This window comes from Papio anubis, chromosome 3, assembly GCF_008728515.1.
Source record: "Papio anubis isolate 15944 chromosome 3, Panubis1.0, whole genome shotgun sequence".
NCBI classification, from domain to species: Eukaryota; Metazoa; Chordata; class Mammalia; order Primates; family Cercopithecidae; genus Papio; species Papio anubis.
This window is the reverse complement of record NC_044978.1, coordinates 73,747,897-73,765,432: the sequence shown is the minus strand read 5'-3', so window position 1 is coordinate 73,765,432 and position 17,536 is coordinate 73,747,897. Positions and strand designations below refer to the sequence as shown.

The window sequence follows — 17,536 nt, the reverse complement described above, 5'->3', positions numbered from 1 at the left end:
TCTGTCTGAGGTTTTATGAGTTTCTTGAGTATATATTTTATCTATTTTTCCAAATTTAAGAAATTTTGAGCCATTCCTTCCTCAAATATTTTTCTGCACCAATTTCTTCTCTTCTCAGGGGACTCAAATAATAAAAATATTAAATATTTTGATATTGTCCTACAATTTAGTTCTGATAATATATTTTTATTCTTTTTTTGTTTTTCCAACTTTTTCTGTCTCTTCTTGAGATTGGATAATTTATATTCATCTATTTTCAAGTATACTGATGTTTTTCTCTGCTATCTCCATTCTGTTATTGAGACTATCTAGTGAATGTATTGTTTTGGATTATATATATATAAAATATATAATATTATATTTATATTATATGTAATATATAATATATTATTATAATATGTATTATATTTATCTCATGTTGATTGGTTACAATAGGCACTTTGAAGTCTTTGTCTGTGAAGGTTTGACATTTGTTTATTTCATTTTCCTTTGAGAATTGTCAAGAGCTGAGCTGCAGAGAACTGAGCTCCCAGGTATTTAGGTGGTCAGTTAAAGCAACAGCCAAAATGAAAGTAACAGTGAAGCTTTTAGTCACTCATTGATATAGCAAAAGCAAGAGGCTAAACAGGAAAAAGCACTGGGACCTCCAGATTACTTTCTTTTTTTTTGAGATGGATTTTCACTCTGTCGCCCAGGCTGGAGTGCAGTGGCGAGATCTTGGCTCACTGCAAGCTCTGCCTCCCCGGTTCAAGCAATTCTCCTGCCTCAGCCTCCTGAGTAGCTGGGATAACAGGCGCACGCCACCTATTTTTAGTAGAGATGGGGTTTCACCATGTTGGTCAGCATGGTCTCGAACTCCTGACCTCGTGATTCGCCCGCCTCGGCCTCCCAGAGTCCGGTTTTTCATTTTTCCCCACAGAATGGTATTGAGTAAGGGTTAGGTCTATCAGCATAAAAGTGGGGATTAGCTCAATGCTGAGGGAGAGGCCTCTGATGGAAGTCACCTGAGTTAGACTGCAACTCTTTTTCAGGGACTGAAGTCCGCTGATTGTGCACCAAGTTTTTTATGGGAGAGCAGTTTTCCCCCATGAGACCACCTAGGTAAAGATTTTGTGATTGCCTGGATCTGGGCCTGAAAAGATCAGACCCAGGAGCCTTTTAGGATTTTGGCCTGGAGCCAAACTTGTCAAGCATTTGTCTTGTTTTCCTATGTGCTTGGTTTATTTTTTTAATGTTGGGTAATTTTGATTTTTTATCTGAAACATAGTTAATATTATGTTGCAAGCCTCGGATACTATTATAATCTTCTAAAGGCTGCAAGCCTCTGATACTATTATAATTGCCCAACGGCTGTTAATCTTTTGTTCTGTGTTTGTTTTGCAGGGTTTTCAGGTTTAAAACATGCATTTCATTACATAAGTGTTAGTGGAGAGTAGTGCCCTAGAGCTTATTTGCTTTAATGGTTGACTCAACCATCTTTTCATTGGTTAGATGATCACAGACTTTGAAAAAGCAACATTTTGTAACTGGTGTCATGATTGGGAAAGAGGCACTTGAATTATCTGTAGCACAAAAGTATAGGTGCTCTACGAATTACCATTAAGATGTCTGATTATTGAATAGATTCTTAGAAATTAGCCAGGCAAATTGACAGATTATTAATTCAGCCACCTTTCCTGTCTTCTGCCATGTTTGTTCATTCACATGACCAATGTTAGTATTATTTAAGGGTTTTAATGTATCATGCACTATTTTAAGCACAGGAGATACAGAAAACAAACAGGCAAAATATTGGGCTTACAATTTAGCTAATTAAATAGATAATACAAAGAATAGACAATATTATTTCAGAAAACAGTATGTGCTACATCAGAGTAAGAGCATAAAGGAAGATAAGTGATGTTTTAGATTAAGCAGAAGGGAGAACTCTGAGTAGAGTCTCTATATTTTGCAAATTTAATGTCAGGATAGAAGCCATATAGGACCTCAAAAACATGTTATTCTCTTCACATGATGTGGCTACTTTTTCTTTAGTAGAAATTAGTCATGATATCAATACAACACTATAATTCAGGGGAACAGCATGTTTTCTACAGCAGTTGATTACAATGAAACCTTTTCTATTCTGGAGGAGCCAGTGATATTTCTCATGAAAATGCATATTTCATCGGAATTTGTTTTTGCTTGTCATGCTTACTTTTTTCTGAAGAATTATTGAAGGGCTCTTTGGACTTATTAAATGGCTTTAATTATGAAATAATATTCCACCCACAATGCTTCACATTCAAGAACTTATTTCGGAGTAAATAAAGTTATTTTTCAAGAGATTTTCTGATGTTATTATACTTATATCCTTTCACCCAAAAGTACTGTCCTTAAAAAAACAGGAGTTGTCTAAGCATTCAAACTATGCTCATATTAGTGACCCATATATGAAGCATTTTTTCCAAAGCCAAAATACACATATCTTGTTGCTAAGATGTTAAAGTGGGAAAGGTCATTTGATTACTATAATTAATAATTCATTTGCAAGAACAACATGAGTTTTTATGTTTACTTGAGGACAAAAAATGAGGGTTACTACTACACAAAGAGGGAAGGAAAGAGTGGGGAGGAGAACCTAGAGTGTTTATTTTATTAACAAACACACTGTGCTAGTGTTAAGGAAATTTTAACTACATATGTTGGGCCATTTGGGTACTCTCTGTATAGTTTAAGGCCACAGGCATAACTCTAAGGGCAAGTCACCCGCAGCTGGGAGCCCATAGAAACAAAAAAGTAATGGATAACAGAGAAGAGAAAACATGTCAGTCATGCCCAGTTACCACTTACAGAAGTGATATGACAACTGTATCTCATATTAGCATCTCTTCACTGTTGTATTATATACAGACACACCTCTATCATACAGATAGATGTAATACATGTATAGATTGATGTAATATATAAATATATTCTGTATCTGTCTATATTTTATAATACATACTATCTAAGTTTTATATATTTATATTTTATGTGTGTGTGTGTATATGTATGTTATATTTATCTATGTTCAGATTTTTTTCTCTTTGCTTTGCTTTCTCTTTGAATATAGGAAATGAGAAAATGAGAGAAAGAATGACCGTTACCCAAAGATTTGGGGCTTGGAGATGGATGTGGAATTAATGGGCCTTGAGGTGTACTTCGTATTGATTGAGGATAATTGAATTGTTACTGGAAGCATAGTCAAGGGTAGTGAAACTATAGGAAGAAAGGTTTGTATTGACACTGTGAAGCCAAAGTTTGGATTACTCAGGACATTTTTTTCTTTTTGGTTTCCTAGCATATAAGCCATTTTTGGAGGATGGGAGAATTCTTACTATGTAAATGAATAGAGTTTACCTCCAATTGAAGAAGTCACCCCTTTTAACCAGGACACCCACAAATAGCCTCCGAGACCCTTGCCTGTGACTTGTCTTCAGGATTTATGATGCAAGAAAAGCAAAAACTACGTAAAATGCACTTAGAGCTAAAAGCTGTCATTAGTTGAAGATTTTCCCATGAAAATCTAGTTTTCATGGGAAACAGTAGCATTCAATGTCCATTTCAGTATCCATGGTGCAAGCCATCTGGTGTTGAGGTTTAACAGCTGGTATTTTCACTCATCTAGTTTGGTGTGTGATATGGGCAATATCTCTGGCTGGTTAGCTTTCTTTTTCTCCAGCCAACTTTCTGACCCTGTTTCTCCCTCATCATACAGATTCAGTGAACTATCCAAATTAAGATCAATAAGTTGTTTATTCCTTATGTAAATAAGAGGTCACATTGCTTACAAATAAGCATCAAACATGACTAGTACATAAGTTGACTTTTGTTATATTTTAATCATTGCATATGGTATATTTTATTTGAGTCATGAACACATGTTGCCCATATCATGATACTGTATTGTTTCCTTTTAATTTTAATCAAAATTTCCTTCTTCTTATTTGAATGGCTTTGTGATTTGTCTATATAATCTGTAATACTTTCTCAGGTCTTTTATGTTACACATTTTATTTGTCATAGTATTTTTATTCTGTTCCTGCTGGACGGTATTAACAGTGCTATTGAGATTTTGGATATTGAGGAAATGGACTTAACCATTTCTATGTTATTTAATCCACTAAAGGTTACTTGTGATGTTCTAATATTATTTTCAGAAGCCAGTCAAAGCGAATCGAATTATTCTCATGTCATTAGACTTTTAACTTTGTGTACATCTCTCTGCTGTGTAATGGGTTTTTCCATTTCCTCCTTCTCAGTTTTTTGATATCTGAATTTGGTGTATAAAAAAGTATAATTACCAGCACACAACGCCTGGTATTTCAGGAATCTTATTAACATAATATCATGGACTAAATTTACTTTTGGAGATTATGACTTCCAGAATTCAAAAACACATTTCCCTGTTATTATGTTTTGGGGGAAATTATAAAATCACCCAGTTACAGCAAATGATATAAACAGGTAGAGAGGTTAGAAATTGGAAGGAATATTTAGTTAACCTCACAAAGTAATCCACTTACTAAGGCCTATATAATGGAAATATGGAAAGAGAAGCTCGGGAGATTCAATATTCCTCAACTGATTTTAGTTTCGCAAAACAAATAGAACAATGTTTGGTGCTGGTAGGGTTTCCTTATCCTAGCTCTATTGGTCTCATAATTAGTACCAATTTCACCTGCATTCTGCTTCTGTTAAATCATTCTTAAAAATAGAAACAATATTGTGACTTTTCTCTAAATAACTGGTTCTTATGGATCTGAGAGCATTTAATAGTATAAATTTGGCAATAGTGACTTGAAATATACATCAGATAAATGGAATATTCCCTGAACAAATTAAAATATGTTATTTATATTAAGACCAATAATGTTAAAATTGCACATATAAAATTCTTTCAATATTACATTAAAAGGTTTATTAATACTCACACAGCACTTCAGATAAGGATTCATTAGACAAATGGATCTTTTATGAAAATCAGCTAGCTATATTGCCTGCACGTGAATTATACATTTAAGGAGACACTAAGTGTCTATTACAAAAATCCAACAATGTGCTATTATTATTATTTGCAAAATAATATGTTTCTCTATGATGTCTATTCTGAAAGAGAAAAACTCCCCAGAATGAAGTAAAGCCTTATTGCAGAGTTAGGAGACTGCTGGTTAGATATTTGATTACTTGTATTATTTCCTTACCATTGCTCATTTACTTACTTTTTTTCTGACTGGCTTAGTTTGGGAAAACACCAAAATGTTGGTAATTAGAAGAACCAATAATACAGTGGCTGAAAAACAAAAATGAGTTTCTTTTTTATCTGTCACTCCTGGCAGTGGTGTAGATTTGCTCAGTGTGTTCCTTCAGGGACCCAGGCTGTTTCCATCCTGTTGTTCCTCCATTTCCCAGGACAGGGGTCTGGAAACGTATGCCTGTAAAAGAACAAAGTGTACATATTTCAGGCTTCCCAGAAGTACTTACTTTGTTGTAGCTCTTCAAAATAGCCACTGTGATGGGAAAGTAGCCTCAGACTCCACGTCATGAGTGAGCATGGCTGCATTCCAATACGTTTTAACAACAGGCAGAAGGAAGGATTTAGCCTGTGGCCTGCAGTTTTCCAACTACTGTATTAGGGCACTGTTGCTATAAGCATGGTTGAAGCTAGGTCACTGCCATGTTTGCTTCCTCTGGCAGAAAAGAGAAAGAAAGTGTGAAATTGACACGCCAATTTCCTACTACCCAACAATGGAAATGGCAGATACCACTTTGGCTGGTATTCAAATTAAAAAAAAAAAAAAAAAAAATCCACCATTTCTAATGATATGGAAGACTGGATGAGATAGTTTGGCTGGACAATAGTGTGCCTAGATACAATTTGTTCTTTTTTTCTTTTGTACGGAAGGCGCAATAAAACAATTTGGGTAAAAAACAATTTGTGCCACATTGACAGGATTGGTGAGAAAAAAAGTGGAATATTAATATAGCAATATTCCAGTATGATTTAGCCAGGCAACAAAAGGAATAGAGAAAGGTTATCAACCTCCTAAATAAATAAATGTATGTAAAATAAAATTAGATTTATTAAGATTTTATATATGATGAAGCTATTCCTCATCATTATAATCTTTTAGATACTGAATAAATTAGTTGTGAGTTGCAATGCTTAACAAATATTACACACATCATGAAATTAGTATTTTAAAGCTCTCAGCTCATTTTTTTTTGTTTGTTTGCATGCCTAACACATTCTTTTTTTTTGAGACGGAGTCTTGCTCTGTCGCCCAGGCTGGAGGGCAGTGGCACTATCTCGGCTCACTGCAGCCTCCGCCTCCCAGGTTCATGCCATTCTCCTGCCTCAGCCTCCCGAGTAGATGGGACTGCAGGCACCTGCCACCATGCCCAGCAAATTTTTTGTATTTTTAGTACAGACGGGGTTTCACCATGTTAGCCAAGATAGTCTCGATCTCCTGACCTCTTGATCTGCCCGCCTTGGCCTTCCAAAGTGCTGGGATTACAGGCGTGAGCCACCGCACCCGTCTGCCCAACACATTCTTAAACAGAATCTATAATTCAGAGCCTGCAGAAGTTGATAAATGTGTCTATGCAGTTTTTCGCAGAATATATGCCATTTGAAACAGCTGAATGAAAATTAGGTTGATGACGCTCTCTCACTAGAGAATATCAGACTGGCTTCCAATATGTCAATATTTTATTAAATACTTCTATGAAATGCATATATACTAATTTTATTTCCACACTTTTTTATCTAAAAGATAACTTTCAGAAAGAATGCATTGAAATTACCAGAAGTTAGCTAACCATATCTATTTAATCTCATACGCAAGATTAAAGCACCAAGGCTATAATCATATAGAAATAAAATATGCTATTTGTGTTTTTATTCTTTATGCGTGGCCTACAGTGTAAGTAGTTTTGAGTGATCACTGGTTCCGAGACGATATGCTCCAGTTACTTTACATAGTTTCATTCATATAATATTCATTAATTTAAAATGCTGACAATAACAGTTACAGTTCTCAAGTGACCTTCTGTAAGGACACAGATTTTGTAGTAGTGAACATTTTATTTGGGTTCACACAGATTTTCATTCTTTCTGTTTTACGTCAGATTTTCCCTCCTTCAGTTATCCATGCACTGATTGACATCTTATAGCTTTTCTCACATTTTAATCTCTTTGTTAGTAAAACTCAACTTTCTGTTGAGATATTTGTTGAACTATCCTACATTTTGATACTCTGTCACTATAATATTCAAACTTAATTTTTTGACTCCTAAAATTGTTTATATATTGATGTGAGCTGTCGGCACATGATGGGTTTTAAATTAATTTTTGCTTATCAGTTTTGACTCCACTACAATGACGACATTCCCCAGAGCAATAAACGTAACTAAGACAATGAACTATTAAATAAAATAAGTCTTTGTGGGTCAGAGTGAAATCTTGTTCTTATGTATATTTAAAAGGCATAATTTAAGTAATCATGCACCTGAAATTGTGTAATGACATACTTTTGTGAAAGGTCCTAACATATCTCCCATGTTCCTTTTTACGATGTGTATTAAGTTCTAAATTAGCATGTCAGAAGTTAGGTAGTTCCTGATTTAATTACTCTCATTTCTTAATCACAGTACCCTTGAGCACAACAAAACTGTTAGCAATAATACCATAGAGAAATAGTAAGAATATGCAATAAGCCAAGTAAGCGGTGAATTTTACCAGTGAAAGTGATGAAGGATTTGAACTGGTAAACAATGCTTATAGATATATGTGTACTTTTTCTGTTTAAAACACTTACTATTGCATCTGAAGTAGAAATAATAAGATTTTGGTCTTAACTACATTTTTCCCCTCCATTAAGATGAAAATTTTGAGAAAATAGTTAAAAATGTGACCCTGCCCCTACTCTATGGAAGTGTCTTTTGAGTAGCCAATGCATCATCATTTTATAAGCTTCTTTCAAACCTCTTTCTTTTATTTATCTTATAAAATTTTTTCATGACTTTCTCATACATCCAGGTACTACAGTTCTAAGACTAACCCATTTTATCACTGAAGAGAATTTGACAAATATCTTATGCAGGTTATGTGGAGAACTCTTATCTTGGGAGGTGCCATCAAAGAGCACAGAGTGTGGTTGGGATAGAAGGGTTAAGGAAGCCTTGGCTGAAGAGTAGTCCTTTGCATTTTCCTGCATGTTTATCAAGAAAAAACTCAGATTTTTCAGATAGTATGCTTAAAGTTGAAAAACAATGTAGGCAGGTGAAAACCTTCTTATTCTAGTGAACTGTGTTAATGATTCGTTACCAGAAACAACAGAATCTAAAGAATGGAGTGGAAGATTTTGGCAATATCTAAAATGAAGCAATGGATACGAATAAGCATTACCTCAATGCCCACTGAGAAACAAACACAGTTATTTCTCTACAATTAAAAATTAGTAAATAAAAATAATTTTGGTATTTGAAAGGAAATATTACAATGAAGACTAAAATGGAAAACACACATTAAAAAATTTTAAAAATACATATATGTATATATTTTACATATATAATCTATTTTACATTCTCATGTAGGATATAAAAAGTATGGCCTCTACAAAACAAGGCAAGGATATAATGAGTAAATAATAGAATATGTCCAACCGAGGAGGGAAGCAAAAAGAAAAGTATCTGGGAAAATAAATTGTTGCAGGAAACAAAAAATAAAACAAAATAATATCCACATAGAAGTAAGATAAAACAGATTAACACTGCAAAAATTTTAGTCAAATGTATAGGGATGTAGTCGGGATATATTTCCAAATGTAGAATGTAAGAGCAAATGAATAACTAAAATGAAAATGACAGGTAATGGAAAACAGGAAATTATTTCATTCTATTAAGAATGTTCAACATCTTGAAGAATATCAAATAAAATACAAACAATAAATAAAAATTAATAATATGATAGAAGATGTCCTTTACCAAAATAGAAATACTTTATTAGACCGAAACAGTTCAAAATTTCCTCGGCAAAAATAATAAAGAGATTTATATATATTTAAAGCTATAATTATGAAAACTTTTCCTAATAAACATGCAGATGTAAAAGGGTTTAGAAACGAAGACCAAGAAATTATGCTGTCAGGTATGTAATAGTGAGAGTATATCTAAAAATAAACAAGCAATAACAAGAAACAGGTAAGATATAGACCTCCAAAATTAAACTCCAGAAGGCAATGGCCCAATAACTGTAAAGATTACAAGATAAAAGCAAATAACCCAAGAACGTTCTGTGGAGTCTTTTTTCATTTTAAAGGCAGCATATGTAAATTATACAGCTAAAGGCTCAGAAACATGCAATTAAAGAATTTTTCTTGATGAAATGTAACTAACTAGCAAAGAAATAAGTTTTTTGTGACTGGCTTATTTTATTAGCATAATGTCCACATGAATCATCCATGTTGTAGCATGGGTCAGAATTTCCTTCCTTTTTGTTTTTTATTTTTTTAAATTATACTTTAAGTTCTGGCATACATCTGCAGAACGTGCAGGTTTGTTATATAGTTATACACGTACCTTGGTGGTTTGCTGCACCCATCAACTCATGATCTACATTAGGTTTTTCTCCTATAATAAGTTTTTCTCCTCCCCTAGCCCTCCACCCCCCGACAGGCTCTGGTATGTGATATTCCCGTCCAAGTGTGCATGTGTTCTCACTGTTCAACTTCCACTTATGAGTGAGAACATGCGGTGTTTGGTTTTTCTGTTCTTGTGTAAGTTTGATGAGAATGATGGTTTTCAGCTTCATTCACATCCCTGAAAAGGACATGAACTCATACTTTTTTATGGCTGCATAGTATTTCCATGGTATATATGTGTCACATTTACTTTATCAAGTCTATCATTGAGGGGCATTTGGGTTGGTTCCAAGTCTTTGCTATTGTGAACAGTGTTGCAATAAACATAAGTGTGCATGTGTCTTTATAGTAGAAGGATTTATAATTTTCAGAGTATTTACCCAGTAATGGGATTGCTGGGTCAAACGGTATTTCTGGTTCTCGATCCTTGAGGAATTGCCACATTGTCTTCCACAATGATTGAATTAATTTAGGCTCCCACCAACAGTGTAAAAGTGTTCCTATTTCTCCACATCCTCTCCAGCATCTGTTGTTTCCTGACTTTTTAATGATTGCCATTCTGACTGGCATGAGATGGTATCTCATTGTGGTTTTGATTTACATTTCTCTAATGATCAGTGATGGTGAGTTTGTTGGCTGCAAAAATGTCTTCTTTTGAGAAGTGTCTGTTCATATACTTCACCCACTTTTTGATGGGGTTGTTTTTTTTCTTGTAAATTTGTTTAAGTTCTTTGTAGATTCTGGATATTAGCCCTTTGTCAGGTGGACAGATTGCAAAAATTTTCTCCCATTCTGTAAAATGCCTGTCCACTCTGATGATAGTTTCTTTTGTTGTGCACAAGCTCTTTAGTTTAATTATATCCCGTTTGTCAATTTTGGGTTTTGTTGCCATCACTTTTGGTGTTTTAGTAATGAACTCTTTGCTCATGCCTATGTCCTGAATGGTATTACCTCGGTTTTCTTCTAGGGTTTTTATGGTTTTAGGTCTTATGTTTTAAGTCTTTAATCCATCTTGAGTTAATTTTTGTACAAGGTTTAAGGAAGGGGTCCAGTTTCACTTTTCTGCGTATGTCTAGCCAGTTTTCCCAATACCATTTATTAAATGGGGACTCCTTTCCCCATTGCCTGTTTTTGTCAGGTTTGTCAAAGATCAGATGGTTGTAGATGTGTGGTGTTATTTCCAAGGCATCTGGTCTGTTCCATTGGTGTATACATCTGTTTTGGTACCAGTACCATGCTGTTTTGGTTACTGTAGCCTTGTATAGTTTGAAGTCAGTTAGTGTGATGCCTCCAGCTTTGTTCTTATTGCTTAGGATTGTCTTGGCTATGCAGGCTCTTTTTTGGTTCCATATGAAATTTAAAGTAGTTTTTTTCTAATTCTGTGAAGAAAGTCAGTGGTAACTTGGTGGGGATAGCATTGAATCTATAAATTACTTCGGGCAGTATGGACATTTTCACGATATTGATTCTTTCTATCTATGAGCATGATTTTTTTTTTTAATTTGTTTGTGTCCTCTCTTATTTCTTTGAGCAGTGGTTTGTTGTTCTCCTTGAAGAGTTCCTTCACATCCCTTGTAAGTTGTATTCCTAGGTATTTCATTATCTTTGTAACAATTGTGAATGTGAAAATGATTTGGCTCTCTGTTTGTCTGTTCTTGGTGTATAGGAATGCTTGTGATTTTTGCACATTGATTTTGTATCCTGAGACCTTGCTTAAGTTGCTTATCAATTTAAGGAGTTTTTAAGCTGAAACAATGGGGTTTTGAAAATATACAATCATGTCATCTGCAAACAGAGACAATTTGACTTCTTCTCTTCCTATTTGAATACCCTTTATTTCCTTCTCTTGCCTGATTGCCCTGGCCAGAACTTTCAATACTATGTTGAATAGGAATGGTGAGAGAAATCATCCTTGTCTTGTGCAAATTTTCAAAGGGAATGCTTCCAGATTCTGCCCATTCAGTATTACATTGGTTGTGGGTTTGTCATAAATAGCTCTTACTGTTTTGAGGTATGTTATATCAATATGTAGTTTATTGAGTGTTTCTAGCATGAAGGGGTGTTGAATTTTATCAACACCTTCTCTGCATCTATGGAGATAATCATGTGGTTTTTGTCATTGGTTCTGTTTATATGATGGATTATGTTTACTAAGTTGTTTTATGTTGAATCAGCCTTGCATCCCAGGGATGAAGTTGAGTTTTTCATGATGGATAAGCTTTCTGATGTGCTGCTGGATTCTGTTTGCCTGTATTTTATTGAGTATTTTAGCACTGATGTTCATCAGGGATATTCATTAATTTTTTAAAGAATTTTTCATGTCTGTATCTCCTTCAGTCCTGCTCTGATCTTAGTTGTTTCTTGTCTTCTGTTAGCTTTCAAATCTGTTTGCTCTTTCTTCTCTAGTCCTTTTAATTGTGATGTTAGGCTGTTGATTTTAGATCTTTCCTGCTTTCTCTTGTGGGTATTTAGTGCTATAAATTTCCCTCTAAACACTGCTTTAATGGTGGCCCAGAGATTCTGGTATCTTGTATCTTTGTTCTCATTGATTTCAAAGAACTTAATTATTTCTCCCTTTATTTATTTATTTACCCAGTAGTCATTCATGAGCAGGTTGTTCAGTTTCCCTGTAGTTGTGTGGTTTAGAGTGAATTTCTTAATCCTAAATTCTAATCTCATTGCACTGTGGTCTTAGAGACTGGTTGTTATTATTTTCTTTTGCATTTGCTGAGAAGTGTTTTAATTCCAATTATGTGATTGATTTTAGAGTATATGTCATGTGGTAATGAGAAAAATGTATATTCTGTTCTTTTCATTGAAGAGTTCTGTAGATGTTTATCAGGTTCATTTGATACAGTGCTGAGTTCAGGTACGGAATACCTTTGTTAATTATCTCTCTTGATGATCTGTCTAATATTGTCAGTGGGGTATTAATGTCTTTCACTATTATTTTGTGGGAGTGTATTTCTCTGTGAAGGTCTCTAAGAACTTCTTTATAAATCTGGGTGCTCTTTTCTTGGGTGCATATATATGTAGGATAGTTCAATTTTTTATTGAGTTGGACCCTTTATCATTATATAATTGGTTTTTTTTGTCCTTTTTTATCATTATTGTTTAAAGTCTGTTTTGGTCAGAAAATTGGATTGAAAACCCTGCTTTTTTCTGTTTTGCATTTTCTTGGTAGATTTTTCTCTGTTTCTTTATTTCAAGCCTATGTGTGTCATTACATGTGAGAATGGTCTCTTGCAGACAGCATCCCACTGGGTTTGGGTTCTTTATACAGCTTGCCACTGTGTGTATTTTAATTTGATATTTAACCCATTTACATTTATGGTTAGTATTGATATATGTGGATTTAATTCTGTCATCATGATACTGCCTGGCTATTTTGCAGACCTGTTTATGTGGTTATTTTATAGTGTCACTGGTCTCTGTACTTCAGTGAGCTTTTGTAATTGTTGATAACAATCTTTCTCTTACATATTTAGTGCTTCTTAAAGGAGCTCTTGTAGGGCAGGTCTGGTGATTACAAATTCCTTCAGCACTTGCTTGTTGGAAAATAACCTTATTTCCCCTTTGCTTATGAAGCTTAGTTTGGCTGGATATGAAATTCTGGGTTGGAATTTTTTTTTCTTTAAGAATGTTGAATATTGACCCTCAATCTCTTCTGGCCTGTAGGGTTTCATCTGAGAGTTCCACTGTTAGCCTAATAGGCTTCCGTTTGTAAGTAATCTGACCTTTCTCTCTAGCTGCCTTTAGCATTATCTTTCTTTCAATTTTATATGGGAGAATCTGATAATTATGTGGCTTGTGGACGATATTCTTGTGAGTTATCTTACTGGGGTTCTCTGTATTTCCTGAATTTGTATGTTGGCCTAAGTTTTGGAAGTCTCATAAATAATATCCTGAAATATGTTTTTCAGATTGGTTCCATTTTTCCCATCTCTTTCAGGGAAAGCAATCAGCATTTATATTTTATCTATTTACATAATCATATATTCTCAGAGGTTTGATTCATTTCTATTCATTCTTTCCTGACAAATTTCAGAAAGCCAGTCTTCAAGCTCTGAGATTCTTTCCTCCACTTGGTCTATTTTGCTATTAATACTTGTGATTGCACTATTAAATCCTCTCAGTGTGTTTTTCGCCTCTATCCGATCAGTTACATTCTTCTTTGTACTGTTTCTCAGCTCCTGACGTTTTTTTGTATCATGATTTTTAGCTTCCTTGTATTGGGTTACAACATACTGCTGTAGCTCGATGAGCCTCATTGCTATCCATATTCTGAATTCTATTTCTGTCATTTTAGCTATTTCAGCCTCAGCTTGGTTCCAAACACTTGCTATAGATATAATGCAATCATATAGAAGAAAAAAGGCACTCTGACTTTTTCAGTTTTTAGCATTCTTGTGATGAATTTTTCTTATTTTTGTGGGCTTATCTACCTTCAATCTTTTAGGTTGCTGACCTTTGAATAGGTTTTTATTTCCTTTATCGTATTTGATAACCTTGAGAGTTTAATTGTAGTATAGGGTAGATTCAGCTAACTGGCTTTATTTCTGGGAGATTTTAGGGGTCCAACTCTCAGCTCCAAACTCTCTAACTGTGGCTCTACATCTGTGGAACTTGTATTGGGACCTGAATTGATTATCTGGCTCCCTGATGTTTGAAGTCCGCTGTGCTGGGGAGCCAAGTTATGGCAGCTGCATTCGAGTGTTAGTGGATGAAGAGGTGCCTGCTTCCCTGTGGTATTCAGCACAGTGGCAGCTGGAAGTGGGGAGGGGGGTGCCCCTGCTAGAGACTGAGATCTGTTGCAATGCAGGTGGTATTGGCTTGCGGTGGGGTGCTGGCCAGTGTAGACCTGGGTGCCTTCTCTGTTTCCCAAAAGCAGGAGTGATTATTCAAGGTATGGGAGGATTCCCTGTTCCCTGCACAGCCTTAGCCCAAGGGTGGACCACCAGTGGGGGTGGGACTTGCTGGCTCTGTGCCCACCAAAGACTCTGCCTGCAATGCCAGTTGGTGGGGGATGAAGAGCATACTGAATTCCCATGTCCTGGAGGAGCAAGTAAAGCAAAACCTGCCTATGCAGATACTCACTGGCAAAGTGATGTAAGGGGTTGCTCTGGGCTCCAGAGAGGCTGCAGTATGGGGCTGGCATGCAGCCATATGGTCTGCCTTGCTGGAGCTCTCCACTGATTAGCCAAGGTCCCCCAGGCATGGAAGCTGTGGTGTGGGCTCCAGGGCACCTCAGACTGCCTTGTAAGCAGGCATGGTCAGGCTGGCGCCCCAGGATTGGTAAACAGACCAAAGAGTTCTCAGGTCAGACCAACGCCAACTGATGTACAAGACCACCCTGTAGAGATTAGATCTGACAGTTCCCCTAGGGCCAACGTCTCTTACGGGAACAAGTTGAGCCTAGGGAGATGCCCATCCCTGGCCATGCTCCATTGCAGACACTCTTTCACCAAATCTCCTGGGCTGCACATCAGCTGGGTTCCTGCCCTACCACTTCTCTAAGCAGCTCTCCCTGCCACATCAAGTGCCTGTAGTGTTTGAGTGGTCACTTCAGGCTGGGGTTCCAGAGTACTGTGGGGAGAGCAGGTTGTTCTTTTTCAGCTCAACTCACCAGTTCTCCCAGAGATATTATGCTTCAAAAAAGAGTCCTAGCATGCAATAGCCCATGCAGGGTTCCCAGCTTTCTCTCCCTGCAGCCCAGCTTCTTTGTCTTCTCGTCCACTTTGTCTTCTTTGTCCACTCTCAGCACCTTCCCTCTGAAGATCTGTTAAAAGCATACCAGTCATCTCAGTCCCTCCATGGGAGCTGTTCCACTTGTCTGCAACTAGTCAGCTATTTCTATTCATGTTATCTCTATAATATTTTTTTAAAACTGTACACAAACCAGGGAAACAAGTTGTTTCAGAAGGGTTGGCCTAATCCTGGTGACCCTAGTCACCCAGGACCAGTACAGTTGGGAACATGGGCAGCATGGCTGCTATTGCTGCAGAAAAAGTCCTAGAATTTGGAGCATTCAGGAACAGGCCAATCACCTGTTGCTTCACCACTAGGAAGCCTCCAGGCATTCCTGCCCATGGATAATTTTTTATTCATAAGATGACTAATGTGGAGGCATTGGATCTTATCTCAGTTCTGAGGCCATAAGAAATTGGTTTAGGAATTATGCAGATACACTAGCCCTTTACCTTGAGAATTTAGAGAATAGTTTCAAAAAGAATCAAAGGGCCAGTGAATGTAAAGAAGGCAAATTCACTCAACATTCATTCCTTATTTTTTAAAAAGTCAATTTATTCAATATAAATTTCATAAAGTCCTAATTTGTGTTGAGCACATAATTCTTCTGGGGCCTCTAAAAATTGCAAAACACAAAATATAAGATGGCAATGCAAAAGTGCAGAAGAAGTAGAAGAGTAAAAGTATTTGCCATGGTAAACTAAGGTAAATTTAAAAAAAAATCTTCACTATAGTGTTAGTGAATTACAGGAAAACATGGACTCTGAATTAATAGATGCAGAGTGCAATGTTCATTAAGAGATTTAAAAAGATAACTTAATGAGACATAGAGAAAAAATTAAATGTTAGAATGGGCTAGAATACATAGCAATAAATCTAAAAATACAAGAAAAAAATTGAAACCTATTATTAAAAATAAATTTATGAATTAAGATCTTACATATGCCAATTAAAGAACAAAATAGAACAATTCTCAATATGTTATGAAATATGACAAAAGGAAGAAAAAGGCCACAGAAATTATAGTGGAAATGGAATATAGAAAATGAAAATTCAAGATAATACACAGGTCACCGATGTTCATTTGTTGATGGGGCCTTTAATTATTTTTTACCAGGCCCTATACTGATCACTATAGATACATCAGTAAACTAAACAAGAATAGCTCTAATCTTTCAGAAACATATATTTGTGGGGCATACAGTAATAATAACAATTATTACTACTCTAATGAAATAAATATAAATTTAGAAAAGTGCTATTTTTGTCAGAGTTTCTATCTAATTTAATCAGAAAATAGTTTATCATGGATTAATAAGAGGTTGAAGAATCATTGCAAGGCCTAAAGAAAGCAACTCCAAATTTAATTTTAGGAAAGATTCTCTAATTTATACTGCCAAGCTGAGAACCCAAGGGGAATACTGCCTTAGTGCCTTAGTGGATTGAATAGTGGCCTCCAAAAGGAGGTCTCTATATCCTGAAAATTGTGAACACAATTTTGAGAAAAAGTGTTTGTTTATGTTGTTAATTTAAAGATCTTCAAAGGAGATTATCTTGAATTATGTGGATGAACTCTAAACCCAGAAGACACAGAAGAGAAGGTTGCCTGAAGACTCAGACAGAGATTGGAGTGGTGAAACCACAAGAAATGCTGCCAGTCACCAGAAGCTGGAAGATGCAGGGAACAGATTATCCCCTGGAATCTTTGGAGTAATAATAGTCTTGCCTCTACTTAATTTTGGAGATCTGGCTTTCAGAACTGTGAGAATAAACTTCTGTTGTTTTAAGCTATCAAATTTATGGTAATTTGTTTAGGTAGCCCTAAAAAAACAAATACATTGTCTTTTCTAGGATTAGGAAACCACACAGCAAACTGCCTCTACAGCTGCTGGCTCCACAGGATACCACAATGAGCATCTCCCACAATCAAGAGACCTGCTATAGCCAAGAGGCACCATCTCTGCTGCTGTCTGCAGAATCAGCCTACATTAGCTAGAAATGGATGATGATTACCAGTAAACATATCCATGGCAGTTCTATGAAAGAAACAATCAGAAGCTGATTGAGATAGAGAGTTACAGAATGAGGCTAGAGGTATGGGCTTGAATGAAAGCAACTTGCAG

The 17,536-nt window shown here is 35.8% G+C and overlaps 1 long non-coding RNA gene across 1 annotated transcript in view; it reads left to right on the top strand.

The window, feature by feature from the left end:
• Positions 1–17,536, top strand: part of LOC103884583 — a 44,171-nt gene that overhangs the window by 14,869 nt on the left and 11,766 nt on the right. Inside the window, exon 3 of the long non-coding RNA XR_647216.4 lies at positions 3,095–3,254. This is a non-coding gene — a long non-coding RNA (uncharacterized LOC103884583). The remainder of the gene's footprint in view (positions 1–3,094; positions 3,255–17,536) is intronic.